The sequence below is a fragment of the Ctenopharyngodon idella genome, chromosome 9 (assembly GCF_019924925.1).
Source record: "Ctenopharyngodon idella isolate HZGC_01 chromosome 9, HZGC01, whole genome shotgun sequence".
Lineage (NCBI taxonomy): Eukaryota > Metazoa > Chordata > Actinopteri > Cypriniformes > Xenocyprididae > Ctenopharyngodon > Ctenopharyngodon idella.
This window is the reverse complement of record NC_067228.1, coordinates 14110964-14133054: the sequence shown is the minus strand read 5'-3', so window position 1 is coordinate 14133054 and position 22091 is coordinate 14110964. Positions and strand designations below refer to the sequence as shown.

Genomic DNA, 22091 nt, shown 5'->3' with positions numbered 1-22091 from the left:
TGGATGGGTTAAATGCAGAGGACAAATTCGGAGAATTTCCATACTTGGACTTCACATGTCACTTTCACTTCCACTTATATTAATTAAATTGTTAAAGTTTAATGCATTCATTTGATCACCGCTGTTTTTGCTGATAAATTTGTATTAAATCATAAAACATAGAATCCAGAACAACTAAAACACAGAATACTTTTCATAGAGCACAATTATTGTAATAAATAAAAATAAATAAATAAATAAATAAAATGAATTTAATTACTTTTTATTATTTAAATTCAAATAAACCATTAAGATAAAAAAAAAAAAAAAAAACTCTAGTTGCTTATTAGCATGCATATTACTAGAATATTGGCTGTTTAGTACTTATTAAAGGGTTAGTTCACCCAAAAATGAAAATTCTGTCATTAATTACTCACCCTCATGTCGTTCCACACCAATAAGACCTTCGTTCATCTTCGAAACACAAATTAAGATATTTTTGATAAAATCCAATGGCTCAGTGAGGCCTGCATCATTTGTTTCGAACTATTTGTTTCGAATCAGTAGGTTCAGAGCAACAAAATCACATGATTTCAGTAAACGAGGCTTCGTTACATCATAAGTGTTTTGAAACTTCAATAGTTCACGTGACTCTGGCAGTTTGATACGCGCTCCGAACCACTGAATCGAAACAAAAGATTCATAAAGCTTTGAAGCTTCATGAAGCAGTGTTTTGAAATCACCCATCACTAGATATTGTTGAATAAAGTCACTATTTTGTTATTTCTGGTGCACAGAAAGTATTCTCGTCGCTTTATAATATTAAGGTTGAACCACTGTAGTCACATGAACTGTTTTAAACATGTTTTCAGTAGCTTTCTGGGCATTGAAAAAGGGAGTGTTATTACTGGCGATGCAGGCCTTACTGAGCCATCAGATTTTATCAAAAATATCTTAATTTGTGTTCTGAAGATGAACAAAGGTGTTACGGGTGTGGAAAGACATGAGGGTGAGTAATAAATGACATAATTTTCATTTTTGGTGAACTAACCCTTTAAGAACATAGTATTGCCTTATTCTGCATGACCTTATTCTACATTCTTAATCCTGCCCAATACCTAAACTTAACAACTACCTCACTAACTATTAGTAATAATAGTAGTTAATAGTGAATATGTGTTCCCTATACTAAAGTGTTACCAAATACATTGTTTGTTGATTTGTTTAAATGCTATACAAAACTTGGCAATTATTTTTGGTAGTTGCATTCAAAATCCAGCAAAATCTGATGGGCTGCACATTTTGACCGAGCATGATACTTCTTAACAGACAGAATCTGTGAGCAAAGATGGAAAGAGAGTCTTTTATTAAAAATATAATTGTGTAATCACAACGTTGATAGTCTGAAGTTGTGGGCAGCTTGTCTGTCTATCTCACTTCAGATGGAAGCGGTGGTCTAAAAGCATTCCTGTCCATCAGCACAATCTAACATGATTGACTCAGTTCTGCTCCCACTGCCTTCCTGCTCATGCTGAGACAGCACTAACTCTCTCACACCCACATTAAACACACACACATGCAGACCCTCGCAAATCAGCTTCTTTTACCCCATGCTCTTCCTTTCTCTCCCTTTGACAGACACACACATAATCACTTCTCCTGATAGTCTGTCCCACAGGCTCTGAGCTACCGTTTCGTGTAAGACTCGATTGCTCCCCGAGTGATTTCACAGTGCGCCAGGCTCTGGTGCTATGAGCTCAGACAGGAAATGCTGCTGGTTGCTTATTTTGGCCCTTGCCGTGGAAGGCAGGTGCAGACTAATAGGAGCTAATGGACTGGCTATTGTGCCACTTCCTGTCGAAGAATTCCCCCAGGAGAGGCAGGTCCGGGGAACTTATCTGCAGGGGTTTGGGTCTCTGATGAAGGAAGTGAGCTCAGTGCCACTAAAGCACTGCAGATAACAAGCTTCAAGGCCAAATTCAAACGCACGGGAAAAGGCAGGCAGACACAAACACTGTACACACTGATAAAACTAGGCAAAAATTTCACAGTTAATATACAGCAGTCACACATGCAGATACATCAAATATTAATTAACAAATACCAACAGCCAGCTCATGGGCAAAAATATCTGAAACACAATGAAAACACATTTTTTCCATCATGTGACAAACTGTAGTCGCCTCATTTGCTATAAATAGTGATGTACTATTTTTAGGAATCTGAAATGCATGTTACACACTAAAGGATCTAAATCTTCTGGGCGCGTGGTTTAAGCAAATGTCCCAATTTGAAATCATTGTAGCTCAAAAAGCAATTACGACACCAGCCGTAGTGTTGAAAATTCAAACACCAGAGGGAGCACATTTTTCCCTTCCTACACTCTAAATACTATGTTTCTAATGCAGTGAGTGCATTTTTTTTTTAGGGATTGAAACAACGGGGCACTCAAACATTCAAAAGCACATTTTCACTGAGAATCAAACTCAATTTTTCCTCTTTGCTGATGTGATTTGGAGTTAACAGTGTGAGGATGGGCCGGTCGGGCCTTTAAAATGCTCTTCAGGGTTCTATTATGTCGACCCGGAGCGGACACTGACTTCATCAAGGACTGGAAGAGTGAAGTGGCAGGAGGCACATCAGCTAGACAATAGATAAACCGGCTCCATTTCAGCTGAAATAATCCTCTCTTTACACACAGCTTGCCATCACTGCCTTAAGAGAAACAGCGAACATCTCAGTGTCAAAGCATTTGTTGTCTGGACTAGACACGGTTGGGAAGCCTACTGTGAAATTTAGGGCTGCTTCATGTGAAAGAAATGAGTAACTTTCACTCTGGCAACTGTATCTATCTGCTATTTAAAGCCAACGCTTCCACGGCATATGATAGTATCACAAGGTTGGCCTTGGGTTGAAACAATGAGTTGTTTAGGTGGTCAGAAATGTCCCAGGATGTCAACTAGGAAACTGTGGTCTCCTATCCAAATACTTGTTCAATAATCCACCACCTACAAACCTAAAAACACCATTCTGTTTACAAAGTCAACTGGAGGTAAGTACAGAAACACAGCAGCTGCCATTGTGTCCTATTGGTGAGCGCTGTAGACCGCTCTCACGAAAAACACTGTATTTGGAAAAGCACTGCATGAATCTAACAATCAGTCAATACAAGTCAGAGGTAGAAAGCGTCAGAATATGTGCGACAGTAAATCAATCAATTTAAGTGTTTTTTTCCACTTAAAAAAAAAAGTTTTGCAATTACAGAATTGAATAGTGCTTCTGGAAAATAAGTTATTATGGCATATTAGTAGCCTAGAAATTAGAAACTATTATAAGTCTTCTGTGCTTAATGCAGTGGACTAGTGGATTCTTCATGCCTAATTTGAAATCACATAACTATCCTTGACTTGCTACTTGAGTTAGTAAACACAAACATGTCTCCTACATTTTCTAGAGAAAGTCAACTTTTTGTTTCCACTGGTCAATCTACATAAATGGCATGTGCACTCCGAAAATTGTGTGGCCAGCAAAGGGACTAATACTGACACATTGATTGTTCCAGAAGATGAATAACCATCAGCGAAACAATAACATTAAATTACTCTGCAAATTTAAGATAACATAAAAAAGTAGTTTTGTTATTATACAAACTAAAGCTTGCATAGTGTGTCCCCAAAAAAATATTTGGATGGTGAGCTTACACCGCTTTTATTTGATGCATTAAATTTATCAAAAGTGACAGTAAAGACATTTATAATGTCTTTTTAGCATGTATTTATTTATTTATTTTTCCCCAGCACATCAAATCAGCATTTTAGACTGATTTCTGAAAGATCATGTGACACTGAAGACTGTAATGATGTTGAAAATTCAGGTTTGCCATCACAGGAATAAATTAGATTTTAAAACATAAAAAAAAAAAAAAACTTGTTTTAAGCTGTAAAAGTATTTCACAATATTACTACTTGTACTGAATTTTTATCAAACAAATGGTGAGCATAAGAAATCTAACTGACCCCAAACTTTTGAACGGAAAAAGAAAAAAAAAAAAATAATAATTTGGAGTAGTTGATCAAAAGTAGCAAAAAAGGGCTAGTTTTTGAAAAAGGCAGGAAAGACTATCATCCTTTGTTTCCAGATGCCCCTTGGTTTGATATTTTAAATGTAATGAATCTGCAATGAAATTCAGACAAACTTAAATGTGACTTAAAAAAGAAGGGAAAAAAAAAAAAAAAGAAGAAGAAAATTCTGGTTTGGAACAATTTGAGGTTGAGTAAATGATGACAACATTTTCATTTTTGGGTGAACTCTCCCTTTAAGAGTCCAAATACTTTTTGGGGGCCCTTATATATTAAGTCAACTGTATGTTTCCTTCAATAGGCTGCAGGAATCTGCACATCAACGTAAATCTTCAGCTGTATTTCACAAGCTGTTTAAATGCAGGCCATTCACCTTCCTAAAAGATCGAACACATAATGAGTAACGGGCATAAAATATTTCCTCTCTTCCCGCAGCGGCTCAAAGGGCAAAGACAGAGCCGTAGAAAAGCGAGACACTGATTATGTTAGACAGAGGGGTTTGAAAATCAACCTGAGCGTCGGGAGGATTTGTGTCGTTAACCTCTCCTTCCACCCTGGGAGGGGGAAAAAAAGTAAAAAGTAAAAAGAAATGAGGTTGCCATGGTAACAGTGAATCTGAATACGGGAGCGTCTTTATTGAAAGTGACATATTAATAAACTGTAACCTCCCAAGGGCCAGTAATCAGGCTTCAATTAAGTTTTCTCTCCCTCTTTCGCGCTCTCTGTCAGATCTCGCGTTCATTTGCCTGGGCTTCTGTTCCACGTCTTTGCCTCCAGTCTGCGTACGCACGTTTAATAATGCATCGAGGTGGCGGTCCTCAGACACTTGACATTAGCTGGGAAACGCACCACTGTTTTATCGATTGACTTGATGAAGTATTTCAACGGCAGGTCGCAAGCCAGGGGATGGTACGGATCTACTGTCATTTCCACCTCTGGGGAGAAACGAGAAAGAGGTAGAATGCAAAATGATGTGGACTACAGCCAGAGAACAAGAAAGACAAAAACAAGAGGAGGAGGAAGCGAAGCAACAAGTAGATTGCAAGACTTTTACACTATAAATGTGGAATATATATGTTGGACGTGGCCTATAGCATTCAAGTGCTCATATGGAATATTTGAGTTTGAATCTGACTTGCGGCAATAATCTGAATTTGCAATCACTTTATAACATGTTCCTGTCATCTCTGTATATAGCAGCAGAACCTGCTACATGATCCTGGATCAACATCTTTTTTGACAATCAACCAATTGGGACACGTTTACAGTTTAGTTTACAGTCAGCTTAGGGGCTTCTGCAATTTTCAGACAGGAATGTTGTTCCAGGATCAACAAAATGTGTTGACCCAGGAATGCATTTAACTTGGCAAAATCAGGACGTGCTATATAGCAAAAAATACACAAAATAAAACAAGAGGTCAGGTTTAGCTGGCTAACAGATAGCTCTCTCCTGGTATTATAGACATCTTGTGATATAATAACAAGAAGAAAGTCTTCAGTACATATAGATTCGATGATCTGACAGTTTTGTTGGTATACCTTTTTACAAATGCATCTTGATGCACAACAGCAAAAAAAAAAAAATCTTTACATTTATTTACAGTTATTTAAAGTTTGAATGGGAAAAGCAGAGAAGGATAAGATGAGAATATGAAAGGTGAGCTCAAATGGAAAAGAAAGAGAGAAGACGAGCCCATAAAAGTGGATTGATCGACCAATGTACCATCCTTTCACCCTCGATATGATCTGTGCTGCTTTATGGCATATTACCTTCAGCAGAGTTTCAATAGAAGGGCTCATATAGAGATATAGAGCACTGTCACCGCTGCATCCATTACTCAGTATGGAGAGATAATCAGACAAACTGTAATAAGGAGTCATTAAATGCCAGGAAAGGAAACTAAATCTCAAGAGATGGAGCCAATGGGGCTGATGGGCTCCGGTGCTCAGGATCTAAATGCAATGGGCTCCTCACTGCACACATGTGCAAATCTCTCTCTAATAAACCATGATTACAGCACTGATTTAAACCAGAGATTTACGGCTCTCTTGTAAAATTTCCTGGCCTTGAGTACAGCACCTCAACCTCTGCTGCCTGAGGTGACTGCAATATAGCGAGTCCTTGTTGATAGTGGACTCTCTGATAGAGTTCTTTTGAAAAGAGAAGAGAGTTTTTGCCTTGAACTAGGGTCATTTTCTTAAAAGAGGACAGAGAAAGGGTGCCTTTTCAATAAATAAATAAATAAATAAATAAATCGAATGAGGAAAATAATTAACAGTACAGAAACATACAAAGTAAACAAAAACAAAAAGTAAACAACTCACTAACAAGGCAACCCTTTTCACTTATGATGAAATGAACTGAAATTTTAGATGACTTAAAAGTGATCAGTCATTGATGTGGTTTTTAGAAATTCAGCTAGGTTAAATTAAAGCTGCAAGCGTCTTTTATTACTTTTATTATAGTTATATTATTTTATAGAGCAAGAATGCATTAGATTGATCAAAAATTACAGTAAAGACATTCATAATGTTACTTTTTTTTTTTTTTCTAATAAATGCTGCTCTTTTGAACTTTCTATTCAGCAAAGCAACCTAAAATAAAATGTATCAGTTTCCACAAAACTGTTAAGAAGCACAATTGTTTTCAGCTATTTAAATGTATTTTTGATCAAATAATATTAGTCTGGTGAGCATTAAATATTAAATAAATAAATAAATAAATCTTAACCACAAACTTTTTAAAGGCAGTGCATATATATATATATATATATATATATATATATAAAAGAAATAATAATGATCAAAACATGAACACTTTATGGTTGAAGTCCAATTTTTTTCCATTACCATTCCCTTATAATGGATGGTTGTCCAGTGTTATTGTGAACAAACAATGACTGTCAGAATTGAGCTAATCAGATAAAAGCAGGAAGAGGGCATATGAAAGAAAGGTAAACACTTGAAAATTTCCTCTCTGCTTCAGGCTGGCATAGCTATTGTTCAAGAAGAGGTAGTACACATGCAAATAGCACAAAATTTAAACTCTGCTCATTGTGCTGCAGATGAAAAGACAATTTATATTTAGACATGGTTGGATTGTTTGTCAGATTGAGAGCAATGTCCACCTCTGAATACTGGGCTTAATGCTAATATTGAGCTACTGGCTGGTTTTAGTCTTAGACGCGGGTCTCAACTTGTTGAAGAAAGTCAGAAGCAGCTTTTAAGGTTCAATGAAACAGAGAGCAATGCTTAAATCTGCGCACCAACTTGACATTGGCAAATTAGACAAGTAATTACTGCAGTGTTTTAATTGTTTCCTTGGTCACACTAGGCATGTCAAAACTGAAAAAAAGGGAAAAAATTGCATTTCCTAAAGGAAATACCAGTGCCTGAAAGGCACCAAAAGAATCACAAATCAGACTGAAAATAAGTTGATGTCATCATCACTGTCAATTTTTAAATAAATAAATAAACATTTAAAATTAACAGTCTTTCTCTCTCAGGAAAATGGCCCAAAACTACAGATGACTCATCCTGCACCAAACAAATTTTTGTCTAATCAGATGCTCTCTATGTACCGCCCCGAGAGAACTGGATCTTTAAACTTCAATCAGAAACAATTTTAAATTCTTTCTGTTTATCCCGAGGTTCACCGTAGTCAGCCGGATCCGGGCCGTATCCAGCCAAACAATGTACCAGTTATCAATGTAAAGCTGCTTTGACACAATCTACATTGTAAAAAGCGCTATATAAATAAAGGTGACTTGACTTGACTTGACTTAAATATATGACATTATTAGCACATATAAGGCTGAAATCATCTACAAAAGCAAGTGTAAATGGAGTACATGCAAAGTCCCTTTCAAGGAAAGTTGGCGGCCATATTTGCAGCATTGAAAAAGCTTATTTTTCAGGCAAGACGAATCAATGCGCATGTGCAATCCTATGCGCGAGTCTATGCGAGCTTCTAACAGCAGCTGCAGTAACGTGTATGTGAAACTAGCGTTACCTGAGCATGCTATCGTCAGGCCCCTGTAGAGAGAGGTAAGGCCCCAGATGAACTGTAATGTAAAGACGATGACAGGTTTCAGAGAGTAATTTAATGTTATGCAGTGCAGTTGAGCACACCGTCTCTTTGTGTTTTGCTCTCTCATGTTCACTCTCTGTCTGTAAATCTGTGAGGAAGTGTTGGAGTCTGTTAGCTGAAGTTTTCTAGGCACAGAGGTCTGGTAATTTAAACCCCACACAGGGCATGTTTTACGAGCACTCACTCACTCTCTCTCTCTCTCTCTCTCTCTCTCTCTCACACACACACACACACACACACACCCACATATTCTCCCTGTCTGCCTGTCTCTCTCTGCACTCAGTATTTATGACACCGTCTGTCTCCCTCCTCCTCCTGTGCACTGTGTAATTTAGGGTGACGGTGAGGAAAGAGAGATAAGATGAATGGAGCGGCAATGTCTTGAACGGAGACATCTAAATGAAAGAGGGTGCAGGTGCACAGTGTTACGAAGAGGATATTAGAGGCAGACAGGGATGACAACACATCACACTGAGGAAAATTTGACAAATACATACTTTGTTATTCAGATTAGCATACAGGTAACTTTCTAGAATATCTAAAGCAGAGATAAAAGTTACAGAGGCACAAACACACACACACTGGAAAAAGGAAGTACTGTGTAAAATTACCATAGTCAAAGTGGAAGCCATATTTTGAATTTAGGGGTCCTTGCAGCACAGAAATAGTGAAACGATAAAGTGTCCCAGTTTAGGAACATATTTTGCTTTTTTTACATTTTCAAAAAAGCTGAAATGTTACCACTAGATTTACTTTTCTCTTTGTTAGTTTTATAAGTTCATATGTAGTCTGTGATAATTATAGAAGAAAAGTAAATAGGTTTGAGTACTGTCTGTAATCTGACAAACTACAACAGTTCGATACTTCAACACAAATATGCTCTAACCCAGGAGTTTAAAAAAAAAATAATAAAAAAATCCTATATATCCTTCCATTGCATTATATCAGCGTTTCTGTCCATAGTGTTGTCTCCTAGTTATATTCCACCATGTGGTGTACAGAACAAATCACACAGACATACTGTGTCATTCATAAAGCACTGTAATGAAAAATATTTTGCCATATTGCTTTTGAACCTACTTCCATATTCTGTCTTACTCAGACGTGTCATAACAGATGAGGACCATGAGGGCTTTCTTTATTTTAGAATCTTCTGGAAGGAGACTTACCAGAGGAACATTTTGGTGGTTCACAGAAACCATAAATGTCACCTTTCATGTGAGACTGGAAAGTTGAAACTCTAGATTAAGAGTAAGAGAAATACTGAAATGAAAAATAGTCATGGGCCTTTTAAAGTGTCAATAACTACTGTGGTACTATGTAAGAAATATAAAAATGTGCTAATGTGACTTTAAAAGTAAACAGAAATACATAAAGTATTGTTCAAAGCCTAATTTTTATTTATTTATTTACATGTTTCTGATGTAATACATATTTTTTGTAATTATATAATATGCAGTAAAACGATCAATTAAGAATGTTTTTATATTTTATGTTTCTCTTTTTCATCTTAAAGCACACTGTTTCTTTACATTTATCAAAATCCTAAAACTTTGCTTACTTCAATTTTAAATTAGATTTTCAATCTTAGAAATTCATTGCAGACTTTTGAACCCGACATATATAAAATCTGTACTACTGCCACACTCAAGACTGCTGTCATGTGGAATTGAGCAGTGTGTCGAGGATAAATGCTTTTATGAGTGGGAAACACACAGGCCCTTTCCTTCAAGACAAATGAACAGCAGACGGAGTCACGTCTGTGCAAACAGCTCTATATGTATGTGTTTATGTGTGAACAGAACTCTGATACGGCACCCCAGCAAACAGATGTGTGTGAGTGGGAGAACTAGCCAGCAGACAAACATTACCACAGTCATTTATCTGTCAGAATGGAGACTGGAAAACAACAGAGTTCACAAACATAGATACATGTGCACACTTGCATATATACGTTCTCTCCAGTTCTGGCAAACTTGAGTTATGCCTCCTACACTCTCATTAGTCGCCACATTCAGTCCTCATTCTTGGGTTTTAAATGAGCGCTTTGAGGTACTTTAAGTGTTTCTGCATTCTCAGCACTGGCGTCCGTCCAGAACAGTGGGGACACTATGCAGCGGCCGACACATTTCAGGACTTTTTCCATTTTATTCTGGCATATAGTGCAATGTAAAAGCAGTATTACATATAAGCATTGATTATAACTGCAACAAATGATGACTTAAAATAGCAACACAGAACTGATCTGAAGGTTATGAGCACAGTTAGCAAATATATAATTTACGACACAATGATGACTATAAGTGTCTGACTGTCATTCCATTTGAATGCTTAGGATCTGCTAGAATTGGGTAAATGTCAGTTTGTAGGAGGGAACATTCTTACTAGGGATGGGCGGATGTATGAAAAACATCCAATACTTTTGAAATTCAGATACACATATCCTAACTTTGATTGACTGATTGATTGATTAATTGATTTTTAAACTGGTGATTTATTTAGCATGGAAATTACACAGTATACTACACTCAAAAATGAAAATTCTGTCATCTTTTAGTCTCATGTCATTCCAAAACTGTATGACTGTATGTTGAAAAAGATATTCTTAAGAACTGAAGAGAATTGGTACAATTGGTAAATATTGATAATAGCATTAAACAAAGGAAAAGACAAAAAGTTACCTATTCAGGCTAACTTTTTTCTGTCATATTTGCTCATGTTGAGCCAGTGGACTCTATAAACAGAGATACCGACTAAAATCTCAGTGCTACGCAAGATTGTGGTATAGTATTCCCCCATTGCAAGCTGTGGTTGTAGCAAACTATAGTAAACATTACATTTAAATACATTATCTTAAAATAGAATGTTTTAGTAATGAGTTCCAGAAGCTTTAAATACTTTTTATCATTGGCAGAGCCTGTGTGAGGCTGGACAAGGCTGGGCAAGGCATCCCCTGACCATGGACTTGAGACTAGTGTGGAATTTCCTCCGGGCCGTATTCCCCCGTAATAATAGCATATTGGCAAAACATATTTGGCAAACGATCCAGTGTGTATTTGTGTTTTGGCTCTGGAGAACATCAAAAGTTTATTTTTACAATGTGTTTTTGCAGTGCTGAACAATGTAGCCAATCACAAACATATCTGATGATTTCTTGAACACAATGGCCAATCAGAGGAGTTTAAGTTAACACTGAACAAAAATTGCAGCGTTTTGAGCAGTGAGTGGATTCTGAGTTCTGTACACTCAGTCGAAAATAAACTTATTATAACAAACTCAGGCTACATTCACATTGCAATCCTTAATGCTTAATTCCGATTTTTGCTCAGATCTGATTTTTTTTGTATAGCTATTCGCATTGTTTTAAATGTGGCCAATATCAGATTTCCAGTGTGAACAGATCATGGTTCTGAACTGACCTGCATGCGCAAAAGAGCGGGGTTGCCAGGTTTTTACCACAAAATCCACTCAATTGCTTCTCAAAACTATCCCAATCGCGTTCTTGGGGGTTAAATATAACAAAACAACCCACGGCAACAGTAAAAAAGTAACCCAATTCTGCAGGAAAATCACGGACTTGGCAACACACACAGTGCACTGTCATACGGAAGTAAACACAGAGGGCATTAAAGTAAGCAATTATGTGTTTATTGGTAGTGTGATCTGCCGCAGAAGCCAGAGAAATTATGCGCAGGCATAAATGAAAAATAAAGACAATGATGTGACAAAAGAGAGCAGAGTTTTGAAACTTTTATGATATGAGCCCTCATGATTTGCCTGTATTACAGAGCTGTCTCTGTAATACTTGCAAGTTCTCACACATCACTGCCCTTCTTCTGACTACCTTTCGCAACTGTCTGGATAACGTTGGGTATGTAAAATCTTTGAATAGACTCCCATGAGCGCAGAATCGTGACGACTGTTGATCTTGAGTGACGTAAAAATCGCATGAATTCCGATATGACTGTTCATACTGTGGTCGCATCACAAAATATCTGAACTTTATCGGATTTAGTACCACATATGGAAGTGGCACAAATCAGAACTGAAAAGATCAGATTTCATGTGGTTTAAACTGGTCACACTGTCATGGGGGAAACAGATACGAGTCACATGTGGGCAAAAAAAAAAAAAAAAAAATTCAGATTTGGGCCACATTTACCTGCAGTGTGAACGTAGCCAAAGTATAGACATGAAATAAGAAAATAATTGTGCAGTCAGCTACATTGATTATCATGGAACTTTGTTAGATCCCGATGAACTAAGACGAGTGACAGCTTTTTAGTGATTATAAAGCTTTCTGCCATGCCAAATCCCACATACATTATGTTTGCTTTTCTGTTAAAATTAATTTTAGTTTGTGAACGTAGACTCTTTAATAACAAATAATTTATCGGGAGCATTTATGCTGGGATGTGTAGTTGTGTGGTGACACAATGTCAAACCATTTCAAGAAAATCTATTTAAATATATTACGCACACACATACACAAAGTCTCTTACCCCTCATTTTTTGTCTCTGTGGGGTGGTACATATAAATATATGGAAGCCTCCCATCCATCTTTTTAACAGTACTTCTTTTTTGTGTGTATGTGTGTGTATGGGACTGAATAGAAGCTTTCTAAAGTATGCTCTTGTGTCGATTTTGTTTTAGTGAGAAGGAATGACGGGGAGGAGAACGCAGAACAAATTTTGACATCGACAGACCCTAGCTTCCCCTCTCACCGTAATCCACTACCACCCCGCAGTACAGAACATAAATATCCCCTCACGTCAGTTCCTCTGAGCTGCTGCTGTGCACGCCGTGCTGCAGGGACGAACTATCCGTTCAGCCTTTTGTCAGCTCATAAAACTAGAGTTTTGCTTACGAGCCTCACCGTGTTCCCACCGCCGCCGGGTTTTCGAGGTAATGTGATAACATGATACGTTGTTATGCATGTGGAGGGAAAAATCAAGGAGTGTGTGGAATAAGGGAGTCAAAGTTGTGGCTATGTCACGACGAAGGCCCGTGACTGGATGCTGTACAATATTTTTAACACAACCATGAGGGTGAGGAATGATTCCAGATGTGTTTTTAGTGTGGAGAATACTACTTGCATTCAAAAAGGACATTCCAGAGTTACATGAACGTCTCGTTTGCATTAAACACGGGGTACTAGATCTCATGCTGTGAGCTGGTGAAGCCCCAAGGTGTCAGAACTCAAGTATTCAAAGTCATGAATTGAGAGTCCCAGTCAAGAGCACTAAAGAGTGAATCTCAAGCACTGAACCGAGCCTTTGAGTCACTTGAATCAAGTGTAGACACTGAAAAGGGCAATTCTGACAAAAGAGCCAGACAGATACACACTGTCAGAATGGATGGTAGAGTTACAGATCCAAGGCTAATCAGACAAAAGTCGTGCATAGACACAATGGGGCAAAGGCCAACTGTCATTCAATGCAGAGATGGCTGGATCTGACAAGAGAGAATGGGTTAGCAGCATAAAAGTGTGAGAAAGCAGAACTTATAAATGCTAACGCATACTGCACATACATATTATTTTAAAATTGTGTGAACTTGTAGTGCAACATCTATGAGAGACAAGTTGAAATACACAAACCAGTTGGGCAACATCAAGAATTTAACATGGGATTCTTTTCATTTCATGAGATGGAATTTGAACTGAATTGGTGATGCCCCACAGGATGCTGAATTAAATATTTTATATTTATATATTTTATTATTTTACACTTTAGCAGTGATAATAAGACATGTTTCTTGAGCATCAATATTAGAGTGATTTCTAAATGATAATCTGACACTGAAGATTGGAGTAATGTCGGCTAAAAGTTCAGCTTTGCCATCAAAGGAATACATTAAATTTTAAAATATATTAAAATATTAAAACTGTTATTCTAAACTGCAATAACATTTCATAATATTGCTGTTGTTGCAGTATTTTTGGTCAAAATGCAGCCTTGGTGAACATAAAATTATTCTTTCAAAAAAAAAAAAAAAAAAATCTTAAAAGTGTGTGTGTGCGCATTATTGTACCTATTGTACCTATTTAAAGTCAAGAATGTATCAGTCTGCATTTAAACTTAGGAACTGAACTGAAACTTAAAGCCATTCTCAATTAAATTTGAAAATGGTGCAAAACCCTGACACACACACACACACACAGCATAGTTCACATTGCTGCTTCACTGCTTCCTCTCTGCTCGCTCTATCTGTACCATCTCCATCTGTTGTCACTCCAATACAAACTTCTTACACCTTGCCCTTGATCTTTTGTAATGTTCTTTATACATACGCGCACACACACACATGCAGATAATCCGTTTAATGGGTATTAACCCAAACACACTCATTACAGAGATGGATGTGATGGTTTAATAGCCCTGCTGAGCACTGGAGGTGAATGCTACAACACACACAAACTCACAGACAATCCTCATTACTCTGAGGGATTACCCAGACACACACAGAGTGTCAGACAAGTTACAGACCAGCACTGATCCCTGATCGCTGGGCTCAGCCGCCCGTTTAGTATTCATCTTCTATTTTCAATTTGTGCACCTCCAAAAAAAAGAGTTTTCTTTCATGGAAAGATGTTTCAATGCTGATGGGCAGGTCCAGATAGATTTTTTTAGGATTTTTATGCTGAATTTGGGGGATTCAGTGGAACAGATTTGAACAACGTGAAATGTGTTATATGAAGTTGGGCCTATTAAGTTTGGCTTATATTCACCACATCTGTGAGATTGCTTGGTTGCGTGAAAAACACATGCTCTTATTAAAAATCAATATAATTTACTACATCCTTTTAAAACAATATTTACATCTTTCTAAGAAATGTTTGACATACAAACAAAAACTAGACTGAAGTTTGTCAATATGATCTGACTTTGTTCCACCAAACTACTACTACTACTTCACTATTTTCTGCTGTTTTAGCTATTTTTTCTCCTATCTGCCCCCAATAATTTCAGAAAACAGTACAACAACAAGTGCGTCGACATGCACAGTCAACAGATGGTCACGGTTGCAGTGTTAGGCAAAAGTATAACTGGTAGCTGAAAGCACAATCAAATTATTTATGACAGCTCTCTGGAATACTTGACTCTGATTGGTCAATCACAGCACTCCTATTTCCGTATGACCACTAAACTGTAATTAAATTACAGTAAATTGACTGTTGTCCCTGACAACTTAACCTCTCACTCAGTGTTTCACATCTCATAGTTTCTTTCTTCTCACATAACACATAATTTCAGCTCAAATCAATATTTCATGTCTATTTATTTTTTTGGTAAATAGCTTTGCAAGCCAGATAATGCCAGTCATTATAGCAAAATAAACCCATTTGGGATGATACAAACTTGGTTAATGATACATGTTGAGGTCCTGATCACCCCGTTAAGTTCATTTTGCGATAATGTGCTGACTGTGATATTATCTCTCACATATATTACCACAATAAAATCATGATATAAGTAACAATCATTTTTATAACTATTATTAGATATTCATAGCCAGAGCATTGTTGGGAAATGTTACATGAACATAACTTTTACAGAATTCCTTAGTCGACACTGATAATAATAAAAAAAGTTTTTGAGCACCAAATCAACTTATTGGAATGAAAATTCAGCTTTGCCATAACAGAATCTTAAAATATATTCAAACAGAAAATAGTTATTTTAAATTGTGATACTATACAATATCACTGTTTTTACTGTATTTTTGATCAAATGACTGCAGCCTTGGTGATCAGACTTCTTTCAAAAATATTAAAAATATCTTACCAAAAACTTCTGAATAGTAGTGTATATATACACACATATACAAGTTTTTATTACTATTATATATGTGACCTTGGACCACAAAACCAGTCATAAGTTGCACAGGTATGTCTGTAGCAATAGCCAACAATACATTGTATGGGACAAAATGATCATTTTTCCTTTTTTGCCAAAAATCATTAAGATATTAAGTAAAGATCATGTTCCATGAAGATATTTTGTAAATTTCCCACCATAAATATTCAAAAATGTATTTTTGTGAGTGGATATGCATTGCTCTAAGGACTTCATGTGGACAACTTTAAAGGCGATTTTCTCAATTTTTTTTTTGCACCCTCAGATTCCAGATTTTCAAATAGTTGTATCTCGGCCAAATTTCCTATCCTAACAAACCATATCTCAATGGAAAGCTTATTTTTTCAGCTTTCAAATGATGTATAAATCTCAATTTTGAAAAATTGACCTTTATGACTGGTTTTGTGGTCCAGGGTCACATTTCATATCAAGAACACAAAATATTACTTGGGAAATGTTACTTGAACAATGAACAATACTTTTACAGCATTTATTAGGTCATCATGTCAATGGTATATGTTAATCTGTATATCAACTCGTAACGCATTACCCCCAATGCTGGCTCACTCAGGTTGTGCTCAACAACACCGAGACACTAAAAAGGTTCACGAAAACTCCTAAAACTGATGAAGAGTGAACAGATTTGAGATGCGACAGTTTGAGACAGAGGCAGCGGGTATGGCCAAACTCAATCATCCGGTGAAGGCAAGCTGTTCACCGCAGATGTTGTTGACAGGTGACAGTTGTTGCACAGCGTCAAGCTAGCTTGAAACAAAAAACATCGCAAATCCCCTACTAGATGCACCTCGACCATCCAGAACATAGAGCAAGCTCACGGTTCAGACCTTCTGCTTTGCTGTTAGTTTACATTATAAAACTTAGCACAAATTAAATCACACAATCAGCTAACGTCACACAATCAATCCCACATTTTGCGTGTTGTGACTGTAAAGTCAAACATTTGGCCCTTTCCATCCCTGGGCCACGTCTACTAACTGTTTTAGGTCGCACAGAGCTTAATCAAAGGCTGTTTATATCAGGTTCTGTCAAAAAGATACTCTGCAGAGTGGGGAAGAAAAGAGGAGTGGAGGGAGGGAAGGGGAGCAGGAGAGGGAGAGATTATCCAGATAGCAGCTAGCATGAATCATATGGCAAGAGAGTGCATGCTAGCTAGAGTGAATGTGAGCTGAACAAGAAAAAGAGGGAGTGTGTAACCTCTGGGAGAACAGATAAAGAACGTACCGGGGCAGTGTGTAAAACTTCTGCAGCTGCAGGCCGAGCTTATCCCGTATCCATGACAGGCAAAAAAAGACCTGATTTACATCGCAGCAGGACTTGGGAATTCAGGCCGGATTTGAGCGGCCTGTGTAGGCCCGGTTAGTCAATAGAGGAGTCACTGAAAGAAAGCAGCAGAAGACAGATGACAAACTTAAAACACAAGTCTGGAACCAGATTATTGCTTTAAATTCTGATTACAAGTTCAACCCAAACGAAAAAAGGTTTTCAGGCATATTGAGCTATTATATATCCATAGTTACACTTTTTTTTTTTTTTTTCAAAAAATAAAAAAAATAAAATAAAATAATAATAATATTATATATATATATATATATATATATATATATATACACACACATATATATATGAATCAGCGTGTCGAATCCGCAGTTCGGAGCGCCAAAGTCACGTGATTTCAGCAGTTTGGCGGTTTGACACGTGATCCGAATCATGATTCGATACGCTGATTCATTATGCTCCGAAGCTTCCTGAAGCAGTGTTTTGAAATCGGCCATCACTAAATAAGTCGTTATTTTGTTTTTTTGGCGCACCAAAAATATTCTCGTCGCTTTATAATTAAGTTGGCTTGAAAAAGCCAACTTATTGTAATGCTATTTAAACTTATTATTATTAAGTTGGCTTGAAAAAGCCAACTTATTGTAATGCTATTTAAACTTATTAAGTTGGCTTGAAAAAGCCAACATATTGTTCTTCTATTTAAGCTTATTAAGTTGGCTTGAAAAAGCCAACATATTGTTCTTCTATTTAAGCTTATTAAGTTGGCTTGAAAAAGCCAACATATTGTTCTTCTATTTAAGCTTATTATTATTATTCTTCTTAGACTAAATTTCTAATTGCTACTCCTCCTAGACTGTTCAAGCTACAACCACCAAACTCGGACTAGACCTTCAAACTGTTCTGACTCGAGTTGCTATATCTTTTCAGACTGATCCGACTTACGGTTTTCCTAAAAATGCTGATCAAAACTTGGAAAAATCCCATTGACTTTCATTGACGGAATGTTCAAATGAGCCAAGACTGTTCAAACTCCAACTGTCAAAATTCAAATTTTGACAGTTGGAGAGGCTCATCAGACTCCATTAGCTGCCATTCTATGTACTATTTCTAAACCATTGAGACTCATTTAAACTTCCATTCTATCTAATATTTCTATTCCATCTATATATATATCTTTCTATCTATCTCTTTCTATGTAAATCTATCTATCTATCTATCAAACTAAATCTATCTATCTATCTATCTTTCTATCTAAATCTATCTATCTTTCTATCAAACTAAATCTATCTTTCTATCTATATCCTTTTCTGTCTATCTAAATCTATCTATCTATCTATCTGACTATTTCTATCTTTCTATCTAAATCTATCTAACTATCTTTCTATCTATCTTTCTTTCTATCTAAATCTATCTATATCTTTCTATCTATATCTGTTTCTGTCTATCAAACTATATCTATCTATCTATCTATCTATCTATCTATCAATTCTCATCTCTCTCTTCTCATCTATCTATCTATCAAACTAAATCTATCTATCATTTATCTATCTAAATCTATCAAACTATATAAATCTATCTATCTATCTATCTATCTATCTATCTATCTATCACTTCTCATCCATCAATCCATCAATCTATCTATCTATCTATCTATCTATCTATCTATCTATCTATCTATCTATCTATCTATCACTTCTCATCCATCAATCCATCTATCTATCTATCTATCTATCTATCTATCTATCTATCTAATCTATCTATCTATCTATCTACCTATCACTTCTCATCTATCTCTCTTCTCATCCATCACTTCTCATCCATCGATCTATCTATCTATCTATCTATCTATCTATCTATCTATCTATCTATCTATCTATCTATCTATCTATCTATCTTCTCATCTATCTATCTATCTATCTATCTATCTATCTATCTATCTATCTATCTGTCTGTCTGTCTGTCTGTCTATCTATCTATCTATCACTTCTCATCTATCTCTCTTCTCATCTATCACTTCTCATCTATCTATCTATCTATCTATCTATCTATCTATCTATCTATCTATCTATCTATCACTTATCATCTATCTCTCTTCTCATCTATCACTTCTCATCACTTCTCATCTATCTATCTATCTATCTATCTATCTATCTATCTATCTATCTATCATCTGTCTGTCTATCTATCTATCTTCTCATCTATCTATCTATCTATCTATCTATCTATCTATCTATATAAACTCATTCAAACTCATCTATCTCTCTTCTCATCCATCACTTCTCATCCATCTATCTATCTATCATCTATCTATCTATCTATGACTTCTCATCTATCTCTCTTCTCATCCATCTATCTATCTATCTATCATCTATCTATCTATCTATCTATCTATCTATCACTTCTCATCTATCTCTCTTCTCATCTATCACTTATCATTTATCTATCTATCTATCTATCTATCTATCTATCTATCTATCTATCTATCCTCATTCAAACTCATAAACTCATCTATCTATCATCTATCTATCACTTCTCATCTATCTCACTTCTCATCTATCACTTCTCATCTATCTCGTTTTTCATCTATCTATCTATCTATCTATCTATCTATCTATCTATCTATCTATCTATCTATCATTTCTCATCTATCTCTCTTCTCATCTATCTCTCTTCTCATCTATCTATCTATCTATCTATCTATCTATCTATCTATCTATCTATCTATCTATCTATCTGTCTGTCTGTCTGTCTGTCTGTCTCAAAACTACTAAACTAAAACCAAACTGAAAACTTTTAAACTTTAAACTTTATAAACTACTTTAAACTTTCTGGACCGACTTTTTCAAGCCAACTTAAAGTTTGTCTCGACGAACTTTTTTATCTAGTTATTATTATTCTTCTTAGACTAAATTTCTAATTGCTACTCCTCCTAGACTGTTCAAGCTACAAACACCAAACTCGGACTAGACCTTCAAACTGTTCTGACTCGAGTTGCTATATCTTTTCAGACTGATCAGACTTACGGTTTTCCTAAAAATGCTGATCAAAACTTGGAAAAATCCCATTGACTTTCATTGACGGAATGTTCAAATGAGCCAAGACTGTTCAAACTCCAACTGTCAAAATTCAAATTTTGACAGTTGGAGAGGCTCATCAGACTCCATTAGCTGCAATTCTATGTACTATTTCTAAACCATTGAGACTCATTTAAACTTCCATTCTATCTAATATTTCTAATCCATCTATATATGTATCTTTCTATCTATCTCTTTCTATATATATCTTTCTATCTGAATCTATCTATCTATCTATCTATCTATCTGACTATTTCTATCTTTCTATCTAAATCTATTTAACTATCTTTCTATCTATCTTTCTATCTAAATCTATCTATCTAAATCTATCTATCTTTCTATCAAACTAAATCTTTCTATCTAAATCTATCTATCTATCTATCTATCTATATCTTTCTATCTATATCCTTTTCTGTCTATCTAAATCTATCTATCTATCTATCAAACTATATCTATCTTTCTTTCTATCTATCTATCTGACTATTTCTATCTTTCTATCTAAATCTATCTATCTATATCTTTCTATCTATATCTGTTTCTGTCTATCTAAATCTATCTATCTATCTATCAAACTATATCTATCTTTCTTTCTATCTATCTATCTATCTATCTATCTGACTATTTCTATCTTTCTATCTAAATCTATCTATCTATATCTTTCTATCATTCTATGTACTATTACTAAGCCATTTAAACTAATTTAAACTCTCTCTCTCTCTCTCTCTCTCTCTCTCTCTATCTATCTATCTATCTATCAATTCTCATCTCTCTCTTCTCATCTATCTATCTAGCTATCAAACTAAATCTATCTATCATTTATCTATCTAAATCTATCAAACTAAATCTATCTATCAATCTATCTATCTATCTCTCTTCTCATCTATCTATCTATCTATCTATCTATCTATCTATCTATCTATCACTTCTCATCTATCTATCTATCTATCTATCTATCACTTCTCATCTATCTATCTATCTATCTATCACTTCTTATCTATCTATCTATCTATCTATCTATCTATCTATCACTTCTCATCCATCTATCTATCTATCTATCTATCTATCTATCTATCTATCTATCTATCTATCTATCTATCTATCTATCTCTCTTCTCATCTATCTATCTATCTATCTATCTATCTATCTATCTATCTATCTATCTATCTATCACTTCTCATCTATCTATCTATCTATCTATCTATCACTTCTCATCTATCTATCTATCTATCTATCACTTCTTATCTATCTATCTATCTATCTATCTATCTATCTATCACTTCTCATCCATCTATCTATCTATCTATCTATCTATCTATCTATCTATCACTTCTCATCTATCTCTCTTCTCATCTACCACTTCTCATCTATCTGTCTATCTATCTATCTATCTATCTGTCTATCTGTCTGTCTGTCTGTCTCAAAACTACTAAACTAAAACTTTAAACTTTATAAACTACTTTAAACTTTCTGGACCAACTTTTTCAAGCCAACTTAAAGTTTGTCTCGACGAACTTTTTTATCTAGTTATTATTATTCTTCTTAGACTAAATTTCTAATTGCTACTCCTCCTAGACTGTTCAAGCTACAAACACCAAACTCGGACTAGACCTTCAAACTGTTCTGACTCGAGTTGCTATATCTTTTCAGACTGATCAGACTTACGGTTTTCCTAAAAATGCTGATCAAAACTTGGAAAAATCCCATTGACTTTCA

At 35.7% G+C, this 22091-nt stretch overlaps 1 long non-coding RNA gene across 2 annotated transcripts in view; it reads right to left on the bottom strand.

Annotated features, from left to right (window-relative positions):
- LOC127519077 (uncharacterized) overlaps positions 1–22091 on the bottom strand; it is a 304028-nt gene that overhangs the window by 228563 nt on the left and 53374 nt on the right. For both annotated transcript variants that reach the window (XR_007931718.1, XR_007931719.1), the window contains exon 4: positions 17251–17404. This is a non-coding gene — a long non-coding RNA (uncharacterized LOC127519077). The remainder of the gene's footprint in view (positions 1–17250; positions 17405–22091) is intronic.